Here is a 19,259-nt window from a genome sequence, read left to right on the forward strand (position 1 = left end):
TTTAATAACAAATAAACTAGACGGTATTACTGTTTAATATGTGTTTCTATGTTTCACATGTGTGATGTGATGCATGTCGTCAGTAACCACTTATTAAAGAGTAATACTGTCTAGTTTCTTTGTTATTAAAGATATTAGAGAAATTAAAAAAATAAAACATTCACAAAATATGAGACTACAACATAATATCGAGGTATACTCACCTTTGTGTCTTTTTCTCCCTACAAGGTGTCTCAAACTTTTGTTTCGGTTAAAACACATGTTAAATTACAAAACCGTCTATTTTTTTTTTGTTTCTAAAGATATCAGGGACATTCAAAAAACAAAATTTTCATAAAAAACATTCATAAAGTTTACGTAGTTTCATAAAACTACAATACGATTCCGATGTATACTCACATTTGTACCTCGTCCTATCTACAGGGCGTCTCAAACTTAACAAAAGCAAAATATATCTTTTCTTCCACCCGGTATAAGTACAAAAAAAAAGTTTGAGTAAACCTTCGCATAATTGTCTAAATACTGAAGAAAAATATAAAATAATAAAAAAAGACTTGCGGAATCCGTTAATCTCTTCACAAAAAAATTTACTATGAAAATTCAGCAGAATTTTCTATATCCCTAACTTTTGACGAGCAGTTTAGTAGAAAACACATATTACTTCAAGATCACTGTGATTTTTTTTGTTTTACATTTACAAAACAATAATATTTTCTGATACAAAGTCAGTTGATAACATAACACCAATTCTTTAAGAAGAAAACCAATTCTTTAAGAACTTTATAACCAAACTCGGTACTGTGTAGAACGTTTTTAAAATCGCTCGTAGTTATTTGCTATTTTTGCAAGGAAATAGTTATTTTTGTATTGTTTAATTGGCATTAATTTAATCGTCTAATTATAGTGGTAATATTAGTGAAAAATTAAAAACTGTGCAACATAAATTAAGCGAGTAATTAGAAGATATCTGGAAGCTGTTCTGCCGTATAAACAGGTTAGTCAATAATTGTTTATCGTTACCAAGGTCAAACAGCTTTAAATATGAGTGATTGCCAGAATTGTCGATCAGCTTTAGGGTCTACGCCAACAACAATGTGTGACGGATGTCGATCTACTGTTCATTTGAAGTGTGTTGGAATGCAATCCGCCGAAGATGTTAGAATGACTAGAAATAAATCACGAAGCGTTAAGATTCTTTGTAATAATTGTTCAGGAAATATTGGTAATCTTGATCAATTAAAATCTTTTTTTGAAGGCTTTAAAAATGAGTTTGAAACTAAAATGTCAGAATTAAATAAAAAGTTTGATGATCTAAGCACACAAATTACAAACCAAAAGATGTCACCACAAAATTTTGAAGAAGTTGTTCCGGAGGCGACCGAGAGGATGGTGCGAGCTCAGAATATAATTATTGTTGGTGCTCCAGAAAGTACAGGCAGTATCGATCAACGTAAAAAGCATGATGAAGAATTAGCATCCGATATTTTGGGGGTAGTGTGTGGGAATTCAACCCCACATATTCCTGTTAGCATAACCAGAATTGGCAAACCTTCACCCAATAGACCAAAATTAATGAAACTTTCATTTAACAATGCATCAATTGCAAAGGATATTCTTAAACGCAAGAACTCATTAACGGGAACCCGTTTTGATAAATTTATTATTAGAGATGATAAAACACCTAAGCAAATGGAGTATTTGGATCAGTTGAGAAAGGAGCTAAATGATCGAAAGGCTAAAGGCGAGACTGATATTACTATAAAGTTCATCAGAGGAACCCCCTCTATTGTACCATCAAAAAACTGAAACAGTCAAATTTTCTTAATTTCTCTATATCTTATACTAATATTGATTCTTTAATGGCAAAACTCAATGAATTTGTTCCTTATATGGATTTAGAGAAGCCTGCTATTATGCTTATAACAGAATCCTGGCTTAAACCACATATACCTAATTCTATCATAGATGTACAAGGTTATACTATATTCCGCAACGACCGGCTTTCGACTGGAGGTGGAGTATGCATTTATGTGTTAGATTCTGTTTTTTCTCAATTTACAGTAACTGTTTTACCTTCCAATATTCCTGGCTTCGAGGCAATATGTCTTCTCTTTCATAATAAACACTTATCTTTTACGATTTGCTGTGTTTACAGACCGCCTGATACTGCTTATAATAATTATGTTCAACTTATTAATTTTTTATCCGTTCTAGCTTCAACTTACAAAAACCTAATTATTGCCGGTGACTTCAATCATAGAGATTTAAAATGGCCACATCCTGTACCTCAAAATGCTTCATCTAGACTTCTTCTTGATTTTGTACAAGATTCACATCTCCAACAAATCGTTACTGAACCAACTCGTTTCCGTTCTGGGCAGCAACCCTCCATCTTGGATTTAATTATTACTTCTGATAATGATTTAATAAACAATCTAGAATACTATCCCCCTTTTGCTAAATCCGATCATGCAATTCTTTAGTTCCAAATGCAGTTAATTCTTGTTACTGATCCAAAAAAACTATACTCATCAAGATATTTTATTGATTATAGAGGTATTAATCATGATGTGTCACTGGTTGACTGGGCTTCCGCCCTGTCGTTACCAAATATACAGGAAAACTGGAATATTTTTCATGAACAATGTAGCAACATCATAAAAAAGAATACAAGCTCAAGACTTATAACTACATTTCCTTCTAAACCCTGGATTAATTGGGATATTCAAAGACTGATTAAGAGAAAGAAAGCTCTTTGGCAAAAGTATCAAAGATCACGTTTGGAGAATGATTTTGTTACGCATAGGAAAGTTGCCAATCTATTGAAAACAAAAATTTGCAATGCTAGGAGAAACTATGAAAAAAATATTATAGACAGCAATAATCCAAAGAAGTTTTATAAGTATATTAGAACTTCCATAAACACAAAAGTTTCTGTTCCTCAATTAAAAACAGACTCAGGTGATATTACAAATGATGATTTGAAAGTGGCTACAACTTTTGCTAGGAGCTTTTACGGATCTTTTACTTTAGAACCTGATGGCCCGCTCCCAGACTTACATTATGAACCCGTAAATCATAGTTCTATTACCTCAGTAGAATTTTCTCCTGATGATATTTTTAAAAAACTTAAAGAACTTGACACCAACAAATCTCCAGGACCAGATAATCTTTCTCCTACTTTCTTGAAATCATGTGCAAATGCTCTTAAATATCCACTCCATTTGCTTATGGAACAATCATTCCACTCTGCTACTCTGCCACTTATTTGGAAAGAAGCACGGGTGAAACCAATCTTTAAGAAAGGAGATAAACTCGACCCCAAAAATTATAGGCCTGTTAGTCTCACTCCAGTTATATCCAAAGTTATGGAATCAATTATTGTGGATAATTTACACATATTTTTGAACCAGCATCAAATAATCCCGAACGAACAACATGGCTTTACCAGTGGAAGATCGGTTGTTACCAACTTGTTATGTTGCCTAAATGACTGGACTGCCGAAGTAGATATGGGACAGGATATTGATATTATCTACTTAGATTTTAGCAAGGCTTTCGATAAAGTTCCAAGGGAAAGGCTTTTGAAAAAATTAAACAGGATTGGAATTCGCGGGCAACTGTTAAACTGGATTTCAGCCTTCTTAAGTGAAAGAAAATTTTCAGTAAGAATACAGTCTTCAAGTAGCCCCCTATATGACGTGATAAGTGGAGTCCCCCAAGGATCTGTTTTAGGGCCACTACTGTTTAATATATTTACATCGGAGCTAAAATACATCATTTCATCAAAGTTTTCGGTTTATGCGGATGACACAAAGCTGTACAACAATCCTAAAATAAACTCTCAGTGTTTGCAAAAAGACTTGGACAGCATTTCTCGATGGTGTACTGACTGGTTGCTACCGCTTAATATAGAAAAATGTGTCGTTCTTCATCTCGGCAAGAATAACCCTCGGTTAAATTATTTTATTAACGGCACCGTTTTAAAAAAGACCGATTGTCACTCTGATCTCGGCGTGTTAATAGACTCACAATTGTCCTGGACTCCTCAAACGTTGCAACAGTGTAATAAAGCCAATCGCATGGTATATCTTATTAGTAAAGTTTTTTCGTCCTGTGACAGTCGAACCTTAGCAAAATTGTATAAAACTTATGTCAGACCTATATTAGAATTTGCTAATTCAGTGTGGTGTCCGGTTCTTCAGCGTGATGTAAATATGCTGGAAAATGTACAGCGACGAGTAACACGGATCCCGTATTCATTGGTGCGTCCCTCATATGAAGATCGTTTAAGGATCATGGATTTAGTTCCATTATCCGCCCGCAGACTTAGAGGCGACTTAATTACAACATTCAATTCATTTCATTACGAAACTTCTTCACTCAGAAATTTCTTTACAATAAATACAGATGAGCGGTTAAGAGGCCATCCCAGAAAGCTAAGAAGAGAACTCTGCAGAACCAACATCAGGTTAAACTTTTTATCAAATAGGGTTGTTTATGCTTGGAATTCATTACCGGCTTATGTCGCTATGGCTCCTAGTACAAATAGTTTTAAGAATAGACTCGATAATAATTGATTGTATTTTTAATTTAATTATATGTAAATCAGCATAAGTGTAAAACAGCTAAGTACCAAAATTTGTTTAGCTTTTAGAGTATAATAGGATTCTAATCCTCTATTCTTATTGAATGTTAATAATAAATAATAATAAAAAATAAAAAAAATCACCCTTGACAGTATCACTAATAGGTATATCCACCCACATCGTTCTCTGCACACTATCGCATTATGCCTTTTTCTCGTGTCTACCCTTTAACGAGATGTAAATACTAAGACGGAACGAAGTTTTTCTATTTGCGCTCACTAGAGGGTTATAAACCCATCCCAGCTTTTTATTTATTTTCCTTCTACTGTTTTCTTTTCACGCTGCGATACAACGTGAACGTAGAAATGATTTAGAGTCACTTCCGGAAAAGTTCGTGGAACCCTTTTTTATCCGGTAGGGGCTGTGTTAGATACGCTCGATAGATAGTGTATCGTAGATTTTATGATATATTGGACTAGTTTTTTGGGATACTGGTTTCGGGAACTTCAAAAATATGTAACAGTGCCGTCACTAGGGATAAAATCGATAAGTTTCAAATATTTTTACAGAACTTTAATAATAAATGCCTGGACATTGACAACATACCAGCTCAATTTCTCAAAATCTGAGTGTTGTTCTGAAGCTATTTCCTTGTGGTATTTTTATGATTAACTATTTAGATGGGAAATAAGCCACAATTAAATTGAAAAAATAATTTTATTAACGTTTCGAAGCACAAATCGGGTTTCGTTGTCAAAATACAAAATACTACCAATAAATAAATACAAAATACAAAATAATAAAAATACAGTAGTATTTTGTATTTTGACAACGAAACCTGATTTGGGCTTCGAAACGTTAATAAAATTATTTTTTCAATTTAATTGTGGCTTATTTCCCATCTAAACAGTTAATCAAAATCTGAGGACACACACTAATAGATAGATTCCATAAACTAATAACACATGTATTGAACACAGAACAAATTCCAGGAGATTGGAAAAAGCAATTATATGCCTAATCCTCAAAAAGGGAGACAAACTCAGCTATAACTACACTCACCGGCACAAAATTCCGCCACCCAAAATTTTTGTTTAAGTTTGACAATCTATTACTTTATTATTTGTACTCCGATTTTCAAGATTCTTGCATCAGTTTGTAGGTACATGTATTGGTGTCGTTTGGTATTATTCTGGTAACAAAATTTTTTTGCTTAGATGGCATTATACAGAGTGAATGGAAGCGTTGTTTTCTCTCCTAATTTTAAAAAATTTTGTGGAAAAATTGGAGGGCTGATTTTGTTTCACACTCGTTTTATATTATCCTGAAGGTATTACTAAGGTTTTATTTTGAATTATCCAAATATCTATTTTCTTGTAAGAGCTGTAATAAAAACACTGCTTTTAAGGTTTATTTAATTAAAAATATCAAACGCACTAAAATTAACAAAACAAACCAAAATTAACAACAAAACAAAACAATTCAATAGCGGGTACGTCCACCTCTTGCAGCAACGACTGCCCGCAATCTGTTTAGCATCGAATAAAGATGTGTTATCCTTGCCTGGGGAATAGTAGCCCGATATTCCTCTACCAGGGCCATAACGGTACCAAATTTTCTGGAGGTATAGGATGACGGCAAATAGCTTTTTTTAATTCATCCCATAAATGCTCAATATGATTGAGATCTGGGCTGCATGCGGGCCATTCTAATCTTATCAATTAACCTCTATTTTATGAGTCAATCAGTGTTTTTATTTACAAAAAATGGTACAACTCTTACAAGAAAAGAGATATTCGGATAATTTTAAAAACAAAATTTTAGTGATGCCTTTGGGATAATATGACAGGGCTATGAAACCAAATCAGCTATTCCATTTTTCCACAGAATTTTTTAAAATTAAGAGAAAATACAATGCTTTCATTTACCCCTGTATAAAGCCATGCAAGCAAAATTTTTTTGTTACCGGAATAATACCAAATGATATCAATATATGTACCTACAAACTGGTGCAAGAATCTTAAAAATCGGAGCACAGATAATAAAGTTATAAATTGTCAAACTTAATCAAAAATTTTGGGTGGCGGAATTTTGTGCCGGTGAGTGTATATAGATACGAAATTTACAATCAAGATGCAGTAGAAATAAACAAACCAAGACACATTAGATACTACTAGGAGCACCCCCGAATCATAATTTACAATGTTTATACTTTGGAAATCATGATTTGGGATTTACAATGTATATACATTGTAATTTATGATTCGGGAGTGCTCCTAGTAGCATTTAACGTGCCTTGGTTTGTTTATTTCTACTGCATCTTAATTGTAAATTTAATATAGAGGTATATCCTTACTCTGTGTAAGTTATAAGGTGTTTATGTCGATCATAAATCGGAGACTCCCTTTCATCGCTGACGAAATATGCCTAACCCGACCTGGGTGCTAACTCGATTTTTCGCTTCATTTACATTTTTGTGTTTTGGTCGAAATAGCCCTGGAATTGCTTCATCCATAATCTGAATCTAAACTGACGCTATAAAAACACTTTGATCTGCGTACTTGTTTCAGTCAAAGTCAAACAAGTACTAACATCTAAACTTCTAAGTGTTGCCAATGCAAAAATAAAAATTATCCGAATGTTGTGAGCCAAATATCCGAAATTATCCGAATCTAATTAAATGGCATAATTAACATTGACAGTTGACATTTGTACATTGGTCGATGACCTTGACTTGACACAATGTCATATCCAATATGGCTACGAGCAGGTTTTTATGTTATATTATGGAATATTATGTTATTAATTAACTATTAAAATTATTAATTATTCACATATTTATATAATAGAATATAATTTTATAATTATATATTTTATATGGAACAGAGTATACTACAAAAGAGTTGTTCCGCCATATTGGATAGTGCGTTTTGTCAATGGAATCGAGCCCATGCCCATCTACTTAACCGTATGGCATATCCCCTCTCCCCCATATCACTGTAGATGACAAATAATGGCAATGGCAAGAAAACTTGTATGTTGTAAGGTTAATAGAAATCTATTTATTGAAATAAAAAGCATAACAAATAATACCTTGAATTATCCGAAATTATCCAAAAAATTGTTCAATCCGAAAATTATCCGGTGGTCCATGAAATTATCCAAAAATCGGATAATTATCCGGACATTGGCAACACTGAACGAATGTTGTGCATATCTGTACGTGACGCCTGAAGCCGTTATGTGCACCTCGCAGTAGTAACGGTATGATGTGTTTAGAGTTAGATCATCATTCAAAGGGTTAGGTTACTTCACAGAACAAATTACAGGAGAATACCAGGCCAGATTCTGACCACGGCGTTTTGACATAGAAACAGTTTTGGAATATTTTAAACGAAGTTGTTTTCTTTCAGAATATGTTGTATTTATTGGAGTTGTATAATATAGTACCATAAGATTTAAATGATGAATGGGTTCTACAGGTGAGACCATTTCAACAGGGTTGTAAAAATACATGGTAGACTTACAATCCCAAGGCAAGAATTCGGGGCAAGAACTAACACATCCATAAGAGAAGCTACAGCTATCTGAGGAGAAGAATGCCAAGCATTGGCAGGCAACGTTTGGCATTCCTTTTCTCGGGTAGCTGTAGAATTCTCCATTCGCCAGATTTCCATTCACCAGATACAGTGGAGACCTCCATGATTTTGTCAAGTGCCGTTCAAGTGCAATGAGTGGCTATGCAATTTAGACATTGAAGTTCAGTTTCTGAAATAACTCATATTGTGTTACGACTTTTATAATTTCTTTTTTATTATCTATTGTTTTATTTGTCATCTGTGTTATCCTTTAATATCATATTAGGTTTGTTCTAGAATCAGTTTCAAACGGTTTGAAACCATCAGCGAATAGTGGACCAGCGCGAGTAGAGGGGATAGTACTGTTGACTGTATTATGTTCTCTCACTGACCATCTGTTTGCTGACGGTTTCTGACTAGTTTGACTGTTTGCCAGAACAAACTTATTAAAAATAATACATTCGCTAGATAAAAAATAAAAAATTGTTCTAATAAGTCCCTGTCTTGGATGTTGTTCAGCTGGACTCTATGTATCTCGAAATGCCGCCATATTGGTTCTATAATACTTCGGAAAAGTTTTATATAGTCAGATAATATGTTAGTTTGCCGCATGCCAGCTTGAAGAAGGCCTACAGCCTTATTCCTTTCCTCCAAAGTTAAATAATGTCGTTTCTGTAGTCGTAAAGTTTCTAAGAACGGAGTGCAAGGAATGAAATTGAAACTTCTCCTCCCTCCTCTACCTTTTCTCCTTCGTAAGGATGTAGTGGTGTCATGTAAATCGAAATTACTTAATATTTACTACAGTATAAAAATTCTGTAGTTTTCTTTTCTCTGTAAATAAATGAATAAGTCGTTTGTTGTCAGTGAAGTGCTGTGTATTATATACATTTTATATACAGAGTATCCGCCAAAATAAACAGTACCTACCGAAAAAAAAAATATATTATTTATGAATTAATTCTAATAATACATAATATATGTTCAAAATATGCACCATGGCGCATGGCGTTGCAAACAAGGCGTCATAAGTTTCTGAAAATCATTAAATATATTTAAGAAAAGTGGTTGCTGCAAATGTTGAAAATAAGTTATTATTCGTTGCCGTAGTCCTCCAACAGTTTCTGGCGGATTTTTCGAGCGAAATATGGAATTCTTCGTGCCCCAAATGTAGGCATTAGGTGGTGTTAAATCCGATGAATGAGGTGGATACTCGAAATCTGTGCGACGAGAAATTATTCTGTTACCAAAATGTTCACGGAGCAAATTTATGGAGCGTTCGGCTGTATGGCTTGTTGCGCATTCCTGTTGAAACTATTTCTTATGAATTCTTAAATTACATGTACGACAAAAGGTCTTTAAATCCCTGACAAAAGCTGTCACAATATTATGTCTGTACCGCTCATTCTCGTCTTCAACAAAATAAGGATCGATTATCCCATGATCAGACACAGCAATCCAAATGGTTACTCGAACACTGTAGAAGGCTTTTCTGCAATGGCATCAGGACATTCAAACCAAAGGAATCGATTTATTTGTGGCTTGATGTAACCATTGGGGTGAATGTGAATTTCGTCAGAAAACAATACGTTCTTCAAAAATAAAAAAGTCTTAAAAAAACATTATAGATTTACTAGCGGAAGCTTGCTAAATATTTTTATAAAGTAGATATAGAAGAGTAGAGGCGACAAAACACAGCCTTGCCTCACTCCACGCATGATTTTCACGTATTCGGTGTGTTCCCTTCAATTCTGAACTTTTGTTTGTTTGATTTCAGTAGAAATGTTGTTCTTTCCTACCTTATTTTAGCATTTGCATCATTATAATTTCATTGAGGTGATACATTTTCATAAACAAAATGCATAATATCCTGAACATACGTTTATGTAAGAGATTATAACGTATTTTCAAATATTATTAAATACTTAATACCTACACGCCTATAATATTTGAAATATCAATGTTAGTCCATTCACTCACGGATTGATTCGTTGTTAGTCATTCAAAACCTCCGAATTTTAAAGAACACCTTGGATTGGTATGAAATTTGTCATACACACAGCTATGTTAAAAAAAATTTAGATTGTACCAATGTGTGCTTTTGCCCAGGGAGTGAGTTCACCCCTAGTCGGGGATGAAAAAACATACGTTCAAAATCAGTCCGGAAATGAATAAACTTACTAATTCTAAGCAATTTTTTGTTCTATATAGTTTTTTCACGATACTTTTAGCGTACTTTTAGCGAAAAAAATATTCTTAGCAAAGATGTAGCTTATAAAAACAAGAACAAAATGGTGTACATATACGAAGTCGTAGACCCAGCAGAAGCGGAGTTATAGCTAATGAAAAGTAGGTTCTTATTCATCAAATTCTGAATTGAATATTTCAACGTAAAATAATCAAAAAATAGCAAGAAAGCACTTTTCGCGGAAAACTCATTACAACTTTTTTAAATTGTTTAATAAAAAAAAGCTTTGGTTTTGTTTTTTAAAAAATTTTCTAACATCAAAAGTAAGTTAGGCTCAAGATAATGATGGCCCCTTTTATTTTTTGGTAAAAAAATCATGAAAGTCACCCCCTAATTACCTTCCCGAATGAAATTATTCGTTACGGTTTCACAAGTGTCTTTACCTATGTATTTTTTATATGTTCTGTAAGTTTCATTAGTTCAAGTGCTTATTTTTGAAAAGCCTATAATTAAAAGGCCTTGAACGAGTCTCTAATCACGAGTGTATGTAAATTTTAAACAGCCTACTTACCAATTTTTATCTTACAGAAAAGCAAAAAGTCTAAAATATGCAGAAAAGCAAAACCTATATTTTTACTCCATAAGATTTTTGGTATCACTAGATAATAATTTCTAATTAATTTTGAAAAAGGATCTTTTTTTCAAAATATTTTTTTTTACTTTAAAACCAATTTTTTTCAGAAATAAACACTTCGAACCGATCATACAAACAATACACATGCAAAGTAACTTCTGAAGCGGTATCGAATAATTTTATTTGGAAATCTAATTAGGAGTCTATTTTTACGATTTTTTACCAAAAAAGAAAGGGACCAACTTTATCTTAATCGTAATACTTAATTTTATACTAAAAACATTAACAAAAAAACAGAAATAAAAATTTTTTAATACTTAAAAAATGTTGTGATGAGTTTCTCCCGTAAAGTGCTTCAGACGAGCCTACTTTTCATTCGCTACAACTCTGCTTTTACTGTGTCTATAGACTTCATATACAGGGTGTATCATTTAGAATGTCCAATCTCTGAGTTGTAGACTCTAGATCTCAAATTAAGATTTAACCCAAATCAAATAAAATGTGGCTCCTTACTGAGTTACAGGGTGTTTTATTTAAACATTTAAAAACTATTTTTAGCCAGTACTTTAAAACTATTTGACATATCCTTATCATACTTGTGTGGCTACTATACACGCTACTAAACTGTTATAAATACACGTTTCTAGCACGACAGAGGCGTATGACTGGGGATGTGAATGGTTGACCTTTCCCAAATTCTACGCCACTGAGGGAATTACTATTTAAGCACAATTTTTCGATTCTCCAATACTTTCTATGTAAATAATATACTCTTCATTGTTAACGATAAAATCATTAGTTTTTGAGATATTTGAAGTTAAAAATGAAACGGCACAGTTATTGTATTTTGATTAATGCATTGTGTCGCTTCATTTTTAACTTCAAATATCTCGAAAACTAATGATTTTATCATTACAAAAGAAGAGGATATTATTTGCCTAAAATGTACTATAAAATTTAAAAATGACAATAAAATTGCAATTCCGTTATTGGCGTAGAATTTGCGAAGGGCCAACCAGTCAATTTCCCCTATCGTACGCCTCTGGTAGTAGCAACAAACGATTACTTAACATAACTTAGTAGGGTGTACAGCTCCGACACTTTCTGCCAAGTATGATAAGGATACATCAAATAGTTTTAAAGTACTGGGTACATATAATTTTTAAATATTTCACAATGAATCATATCATAAATTAATCAAAATAACTGTGTCGTTCCATTTTTAACTTTAAATATCTCGAAAACTAATGACTTTATCATTAACAATGACTAGTATATTATTTACATAGAAAGTATTGAGAATCGAAAAATTGAGCTAAAATAGTAATTCTCCAGTGGCGTAGAATTTGGGAATGGTCAACCATTCACTATCCCCTGTCGTGCGCCTCTGGTAGTAGCTAGAAACGTTTATTTATAATAATTTAGTAGGGTGTACAGTAGCCACACTTTCTGCCAAGTATGATAAGGATACGTCAAATAGTTTAAAAGTACTGGGTAAAAATAATTTTTCATTTTTTAAATAAAACACCCTGTAACATAATAAGGAGCCACATTTTGATTTAAGTTGTATCAGAGATTGGACATTCTTAATGATACATCCTGTATAAACAATTTTTTAACTTTTTTATAAGCTATATTTTTGTAAAGATTTTTTTTTCGATAAAATAGGTACACAAGTTATTACTTTGTGTGTTATTTGCGAAAAACTGTCTAAAAACGTGTTTTTTTTATTGAAAAATGAATATATTCTCTTGCAGAAAACTCAAAAATATTGACTTAGTGAAAAAAACTGTATAGAACAAAAGTTGCTTAGAATTAGCCAATTTATCCAATTCCGGACTTATTTTGAACGTATATTTCTCACCCCGACAGGGGGTGAAACTCATCCCTAGGAAAAAAGCACAGATCGGCACAATATCACTTTTTTATGTGATGTGTTAGCTATGTGTATGCCAAATTTTATGTTAATCCAAGAGGTTCTTTAAAATTTACAGCAAAAACCGTGAGTAAATGGACGAGGTAATAAGCATTTAACTTTGCATTTTACAACTATACTGTTGAATATTTTCGTAGCATAAATTAGAGTGCTCGGTGCTCAGAAATAGGTCAATTCTCAGAAAGTACATTTATAAACCATTATCTATTCATTATTCGATAATTACAATATTAACTTACTTTCGGAATTTTCATAATCATATTTCCATAAAATATTACAATATACCTAAATAGAAATTTAGTTATTTTAGTTAACTTTGAGTCGTTCATTTATCATAAATTTGTTACGGAAAATGTCACAACCATAGGCGCCCATAACCATGGCCACGGAAAATGGCCTTATGTTAGCTCTTTTTCGTCAAACGCTAAATTTTGGAGTTTCAAAGTCAAAACACGGGAAAACTACACATTTTTAGAGGATAACTTTTCGAAACTGATTTAAAGTATTTAAAAAGATCTAAAAACTGACAAAGACAGGACGAAGTGATGAAGCCATAAAAGACAGAATAACCAAAGGAAAACACGTTATAGGTGCGTTGAATTCAGTATTATGGCAAAAAAATATAAGACCGGAAACGAAAAAACGAATATATAATACCATATTAAAACCAGTAATCGTCTATGGCTCAGAAGTGTGGCAGTTATCACAAAAACTTAAAGGTAACCTATTGGCAGTTGAAATGGATTTTTGGAGGAGAGCAGCGGGAAAGTCTAGATTAGAACATGTGAAAAATGAGGACATCAGGAGACAAATGAAAGTACAAAGATCAATTATAGAAGACATCGAAAAACAACAACTAATATGGTACGGACATGTTAGACGTATGGGGGAAGAAAGACTACCCAAAAAGATATTAGAATGGGTACCACCAGAGAAAAGAAAACGAGGACGACCACCAACAACATGGATCCAAGGAATCTCAAAAGCAATGTCAGCAAGAAATCTATCTGAAGAAGACTGGCAGAATAGACAGGCTTGGCGAACGGGAACCCAAAGGCGTATTACGCTGTGAACGGGATATATATATATATAAAAAGATCTATCTTTAGAAATTAAAAAAATCTCTTGCTCAAAAATTGAGTGATTTATGATGAAAAGAAAGTCAGTCCTTATTTTTTCAGCGAGAAAGTGGGCGGAAACAAGCCCCTAATTACCACCCTAATTAAAATTAGTCGTTGGTTTTATTCAGTCTTCTTTATTTATGTATTATTTAACAAGAATAAAAAACCGCTAAACGCCGTAAAAATGAGTGGCGCATACAATATTCCATCTACAAAAGATCTGATATGAATATTAGGTGGCGCGAAAATTTATTCTCATTTTGATGCAAAACAAAATTTTAGTTTTATTTTAAAAGATTTTTCCATAATATTTGCTAAATTTGAAGTAAAACGAGCCACAAAAGAGTAACTTTGATACAGTTTGAATTTTGAAACTCTTTTGTGGTACGCGCTTACTTCAAATTTAGCAAATATTATGGAAAAATATTTTAAAATAAAACTAGAATTTTGTTTTGCATCAAAATGAGAATACATTTTCGTGCCACGTAATATTCATATCGTATATACACGCCACGTAATAGTGGCGTATGCGCCACTCATTTTTACGGCGTTTAGCGGTTTTGTATTCTTGTATCAGGAGTTTTTCAAAGTTATTTATAAATTAAATGTATGAAGTTGGTATAAATGGTCACCTTTGTCGCATTACCTCCCAAATGAACTAGTGTCCATCGAATGTACATTAGATTTTTTTCTATTCGAAATAGATTGAAAAAATATTGGGATGACCGGGAAATAAACTCGGATTGCCCGGTGCCAGATCAAATTTAGCGTCGCAACCACTACAACTACATAAAACATTTCGGGAATAATCGTTAATTGGATTATACTTTTGTAGCTTAATAACTTCTAAACGGCTTAACCGATTTTGATCTCTAAACATGAGTTTGAAACGTATTGGCAAGTAGTATCTGATGCATCTAAGGTCAAGTATGATAACTGAAGCTATTACATCAATTATTGAGCTTGAAAAACCGTTTTTTTTTCATAGATAATAGATTTGATCATAAATATGAAGCCTATAACTTAAAAATTCGAATTTTCCAGGATATACGGTATACACCGTTAGATTCGTCTAGAGTCCTTCTACAAAAGCTCAGTTATTGGCGCAATTCGTAGGTTAAAATTTTGAGTAATTGTCGAAAAACCAAAATTTTCAAAGTTTAGTTTTTCAGTTTTTTGGCTATACTGAGCCGTGTTTATGTCTGATCCTGACGGCTTACACACCATTTTAAAGGTTAAATTAACACTATTGATTTGTTGTATTTGCGATTCTCTTGTCTCTTCTTGAACCGAAGGTATATACCCCAAAAAATATGCCGTTTTGTACTTACCAAGTCCTATAGCTGGCTTATGGGTGGTTAAAAGTCACAAACTACACCGGTTCTGAATCGGCCCTGCCCCCCCCCCCTTCAAACACAGAAAAAAAAGTCAGATCGGTTTAACTTTTCCACACACACACACATAATACATACATACATACATACATACATGCATACATACATACATACATACATACATACATACATACATACATATCCACAAACATTTTCCCTTTTTTAAATAGAAATTGAGTCATATTTCTGAGTTTGGTAACTTTTGAATGGTATAAACTATTTTCAAAACTAGACATGCGTTGGAAAGGTAATGATAATTACTATTAGAAGCAGCAAAGGTCGGACTTAAATTTTCGAAGTTTTTGGGAGTTTTGGGGACGAGAACGAAAAACAGACCCTAAATAGGAAGGACCGTAAAATCCACACCCTTGGACCAAAATGGATGGCTGACATATGGGTGAGTCTTTTCCTGAACTTTAAGATGGAAGTTGACCAATTCTCAAATCAGTCAGATTTAGAGAATCGAAAATTTCGTGTATATATAGTGTCGCGTGTAGGGGGTGTGGGTGTGCGCCACTGGCGGGAACAGCCGTCTGGCAATGGAGTTAAAAGCAAATAACGATTTTTTAAAATTTACTAAGACATGCCATTTTTTTTAAAATAGTAAGATTGGCATCAGAATTACGAAAAATCTGTTTATATTTATATTAAATTTTTTTGTGTGGCAAAAATTGAGTGAGATATTTGACCAAATAGTGGTAGTTTTCATCCTTAAAAATGAACTTTTAAAAGGTTGAAATAGTCAATAATTATAATTAGAATATCAAATCATTATTTAATTCATCTGAACAAATTTCACTCTTTTTAAGAAGCTTCTGTATAGATTTTGACAATAAGGGGTAGAGTTCATCCTTAAAAAATAAAAAGCGCCCGTCAGCACAATATAGATTTTCAAGTAGAGGTTAAGGATCGGACTATTCTGTAAAAATTGAGAGGTTTCGTCATATTTTAAGTTTGATTTCTTGGACTAAAGCGCCACCACTAACACAACACGACAAAAACACATCCCTCAAAGAATCTCGACTTGTTTACGCTAATGGAAGCGAAAACCGCGCCACCCATTCTTCCTGTTTTCCACAAGGGTGGAGCACTGCTTCCCTATTCCGTCCTTGTCTATCCCTCGCAGCCTTCTGGCAAGAAAAAGCCGTTCCGGCATAATTTAGAACCTCCAACTCCTTTCATTTATCGAGGGAGAGTGTCCTGATGACAATAACAACGTTTTCAAAGGTCAACAACATGTTTCAAGAGCGCCCAAAGTGTCTAGGGGGAGTTTTTGAACATTTGAGGGCGTTTGTGTGAAAAGTTGTGTATTGTTTAGAATTCAAACCAAATTCCTGGTTCAACCGCTGAATCAGAAATTTTATAGTTGATGAGTGGGTTGCAAAATCAACTCGAAAATTTTATTAATTCAGGCAATATCATTGAAAAGTTCTTAGAGGGGCATTAGTAACATAAACGTAATTTACCAAGGACACAAAAACACTAATTTCTATGGGATTTCACGAGAAAGCCGGAATACGCAAAAGAAATACAGGTCAGATTAATAACAACAAATAAATGCTTAATATATCTCTCACAGGGTTGTTCAAGAGCAAGATCAATTCAAGAAATCTCAAAATATAATTTATAAGTCACTAATTAGTATAGACCAACAGTAATTTTTGGCAGCGACATTTAGAGCCCATGGGAAGCTGATATAGCTCTAGACACGGGTATTTTAGAGCCTACCTCTTTAGGTTTGGAAAGGTTGACACTGATGAATGCCTATACGGCAGACACCCGGACACTGTTACACATACGATGCTAGAATGCAACAGATGGAGCTGCTTCTTCAAGTGCCATCGCCTCGACGGAGGTCGGCAATCATCATAGCTATTCGGACTTTGGAGACGGCTGCTCTAAAAAGTTCGTTTGATGTACATCCGTACCATTCTCTCAGGTTGCGCAGCCACGATATTCTGCGTCTCCCTATGCTTCTTTTTCCTTGAATCTTTCCCTGCATAATGAGTTGGAGCAACAGCAACAGATGGATAGTAGAAAGGAACAGAATGGAAAGAGAGACAGGTGTGAATTTTGTAACAGTTTAAGGAATGATTGAGAGAAGGATTGAAAATAAATATGGATGGACAAATATATCCGTGTAGTGATCAAGAAGAAAGAAGAGGAGGAAAAACAGCTGTAGCAACGATAGGGGCGAGAGGGAAATATATTGTAAGTAGAAGGTAGAGGGAATCAGTTTTGATAATAGGCGAATAGGTGAATTAGATTGTGTGAGATAGACTGGGAAAAAAGCTCTAATAAAAAAACCCAATTTTGGGACAAAAAAAAAGGAAAACACGGGGAAAAGGTAAGGGCCTCCTTGCTGACAGTCTGTGGATAAATGAAGGTAAAGTGCTTCGGAAGCGATGTCGACCTTGCAGCTGCCATTCCGTTTTCGGAGCGCTGGATAACAGAGGAAGGTCTGGTTTAGCAAGTAGTCATTCGGCATAGCCTCGGCGACGAGAGGGCGTTTTAAAGTACCTCGGGAACTACCGCTGGCAGTGTTGCCAATCGGCGGATAATTATCCGATTTGCGTATCTTTTTGAGAGTTGTCGTATCTTCTTCGTATCTTAAAATAAATCGGATATTTACGTATATTTTTCAGTTTATCTACCTACCGATCTACTACAACAGAGTAATAACAAAAATAAACTTAAAAAAATCCGCTTCTCATTCATATATTCCCAACAACACATTAGTTTTCTTTGGTTCCACCAAAATTTCTATAAATAACCTATATATTGGATGAATGTTAGCGACATACGATACTTTTCATGGTAATTATCTAAGTAGATCAGGGACAGATGAGAAGGGACAAAACGACCTGTGCGAATTGTTTTGTTTATAATTTGAATGCACAAATGTTTCCACTTAAGGCATAGTGATCCAATTCAAATTTCAAAAACAGGGATTCTGCCGTCCGATTTTATTTATGGGTTTTTAGTTTTTATACTTACAGCTCTAATCTTAGTCTTTAAACTTACATCTTTTAGTTTTTAATCTTACTTAAACGTACAGCTAATGTACGATCTAGTTTTATTTTTATTTTATGTAGTGCAGTGCTTAAGTAAACCTCTGTTGAAATAAGTTTTGGTTTGTGAAAATAATTTTTTAAAATATATAAATGGTGAAATTAAAAAATAAAGCTAATATATATTTGTTTCCTAATTAAAAAAACAAAATTCAATATATACAATATATAAGTATTTTCATTGCTATTCGTTCTACCATTTTCAAACGCTAATGTCAACGGTGTAACCAGGAAGATCCTAAGGGGGGTTACAACTACATGCTGGAGGGTCTCTTGCTAGGGGAATAGTAATGGTGTTAAGCGTATAGAGCTCAAACTACATCCCAATGCGGGGGGGGTACAACCCCCAAAACCCCCTGGTTACGTCACTGGCTAGTGTAGAAAGAGGTTTCAGTAATGTATTCAATATAAAAACAGATAAAAGAAACCTCTTAAATTAGGGCTTTATTGGCGACAAAAGATGGTGTCGGTAATACTAGCTGTGTAAAATTTACATCTTCAAAAAAATGTTACAATGTAACGTATTGCAAAATAAAAAATAAGAATTTTGTACTTTATTGTATTATGTTTTTTTTTGTGTAGGTTTTTAATGTTGTAACATTAAACACAAGGGGGGGGTTACAAGTACTGGATGGTCTCTGGGAGGTATGTAATAGTAATGCTGTTAAGCGTAGAGAGCTTAAAGCACATCCAAATGGGGGAGGGGGTTATAACCCCCAACCCCCTGGTTACGCCTATGAGCGTGTCTTTT

At 33.8% G+C, this 19,259-nt stretch overlaps 1 protein-coding gene across 3 annotated transcripts in view; it reads left to right on the forward strand.

Moving 5' to 3' along the window:
* The window catches only part of LOC114332203 (eye-specific diacylglycerol kinase), a 1,074,450-nt gene that overhangs the window by 155,843 nt on the left and 899,348 nt on the right, over positions 1–19,259 (forward strand). The window lies entirely within an intron of this gene.

The sequence above is a fragment of the Diabrotica virgifera genome, chromosome 1, assembly GCF_917563875.1.
Source record: "Diabrotica virgifera virgifera chromosome 1, PGI_DIABVI_V3a".
Taxonomy (NCBI): domain Eukaryota; kingdom Metazoa; phylum Arthropoda; class Insecta; order Coleoptera; family Chrysomelidae; genus Diabrotica; species Diabrotica virgifera.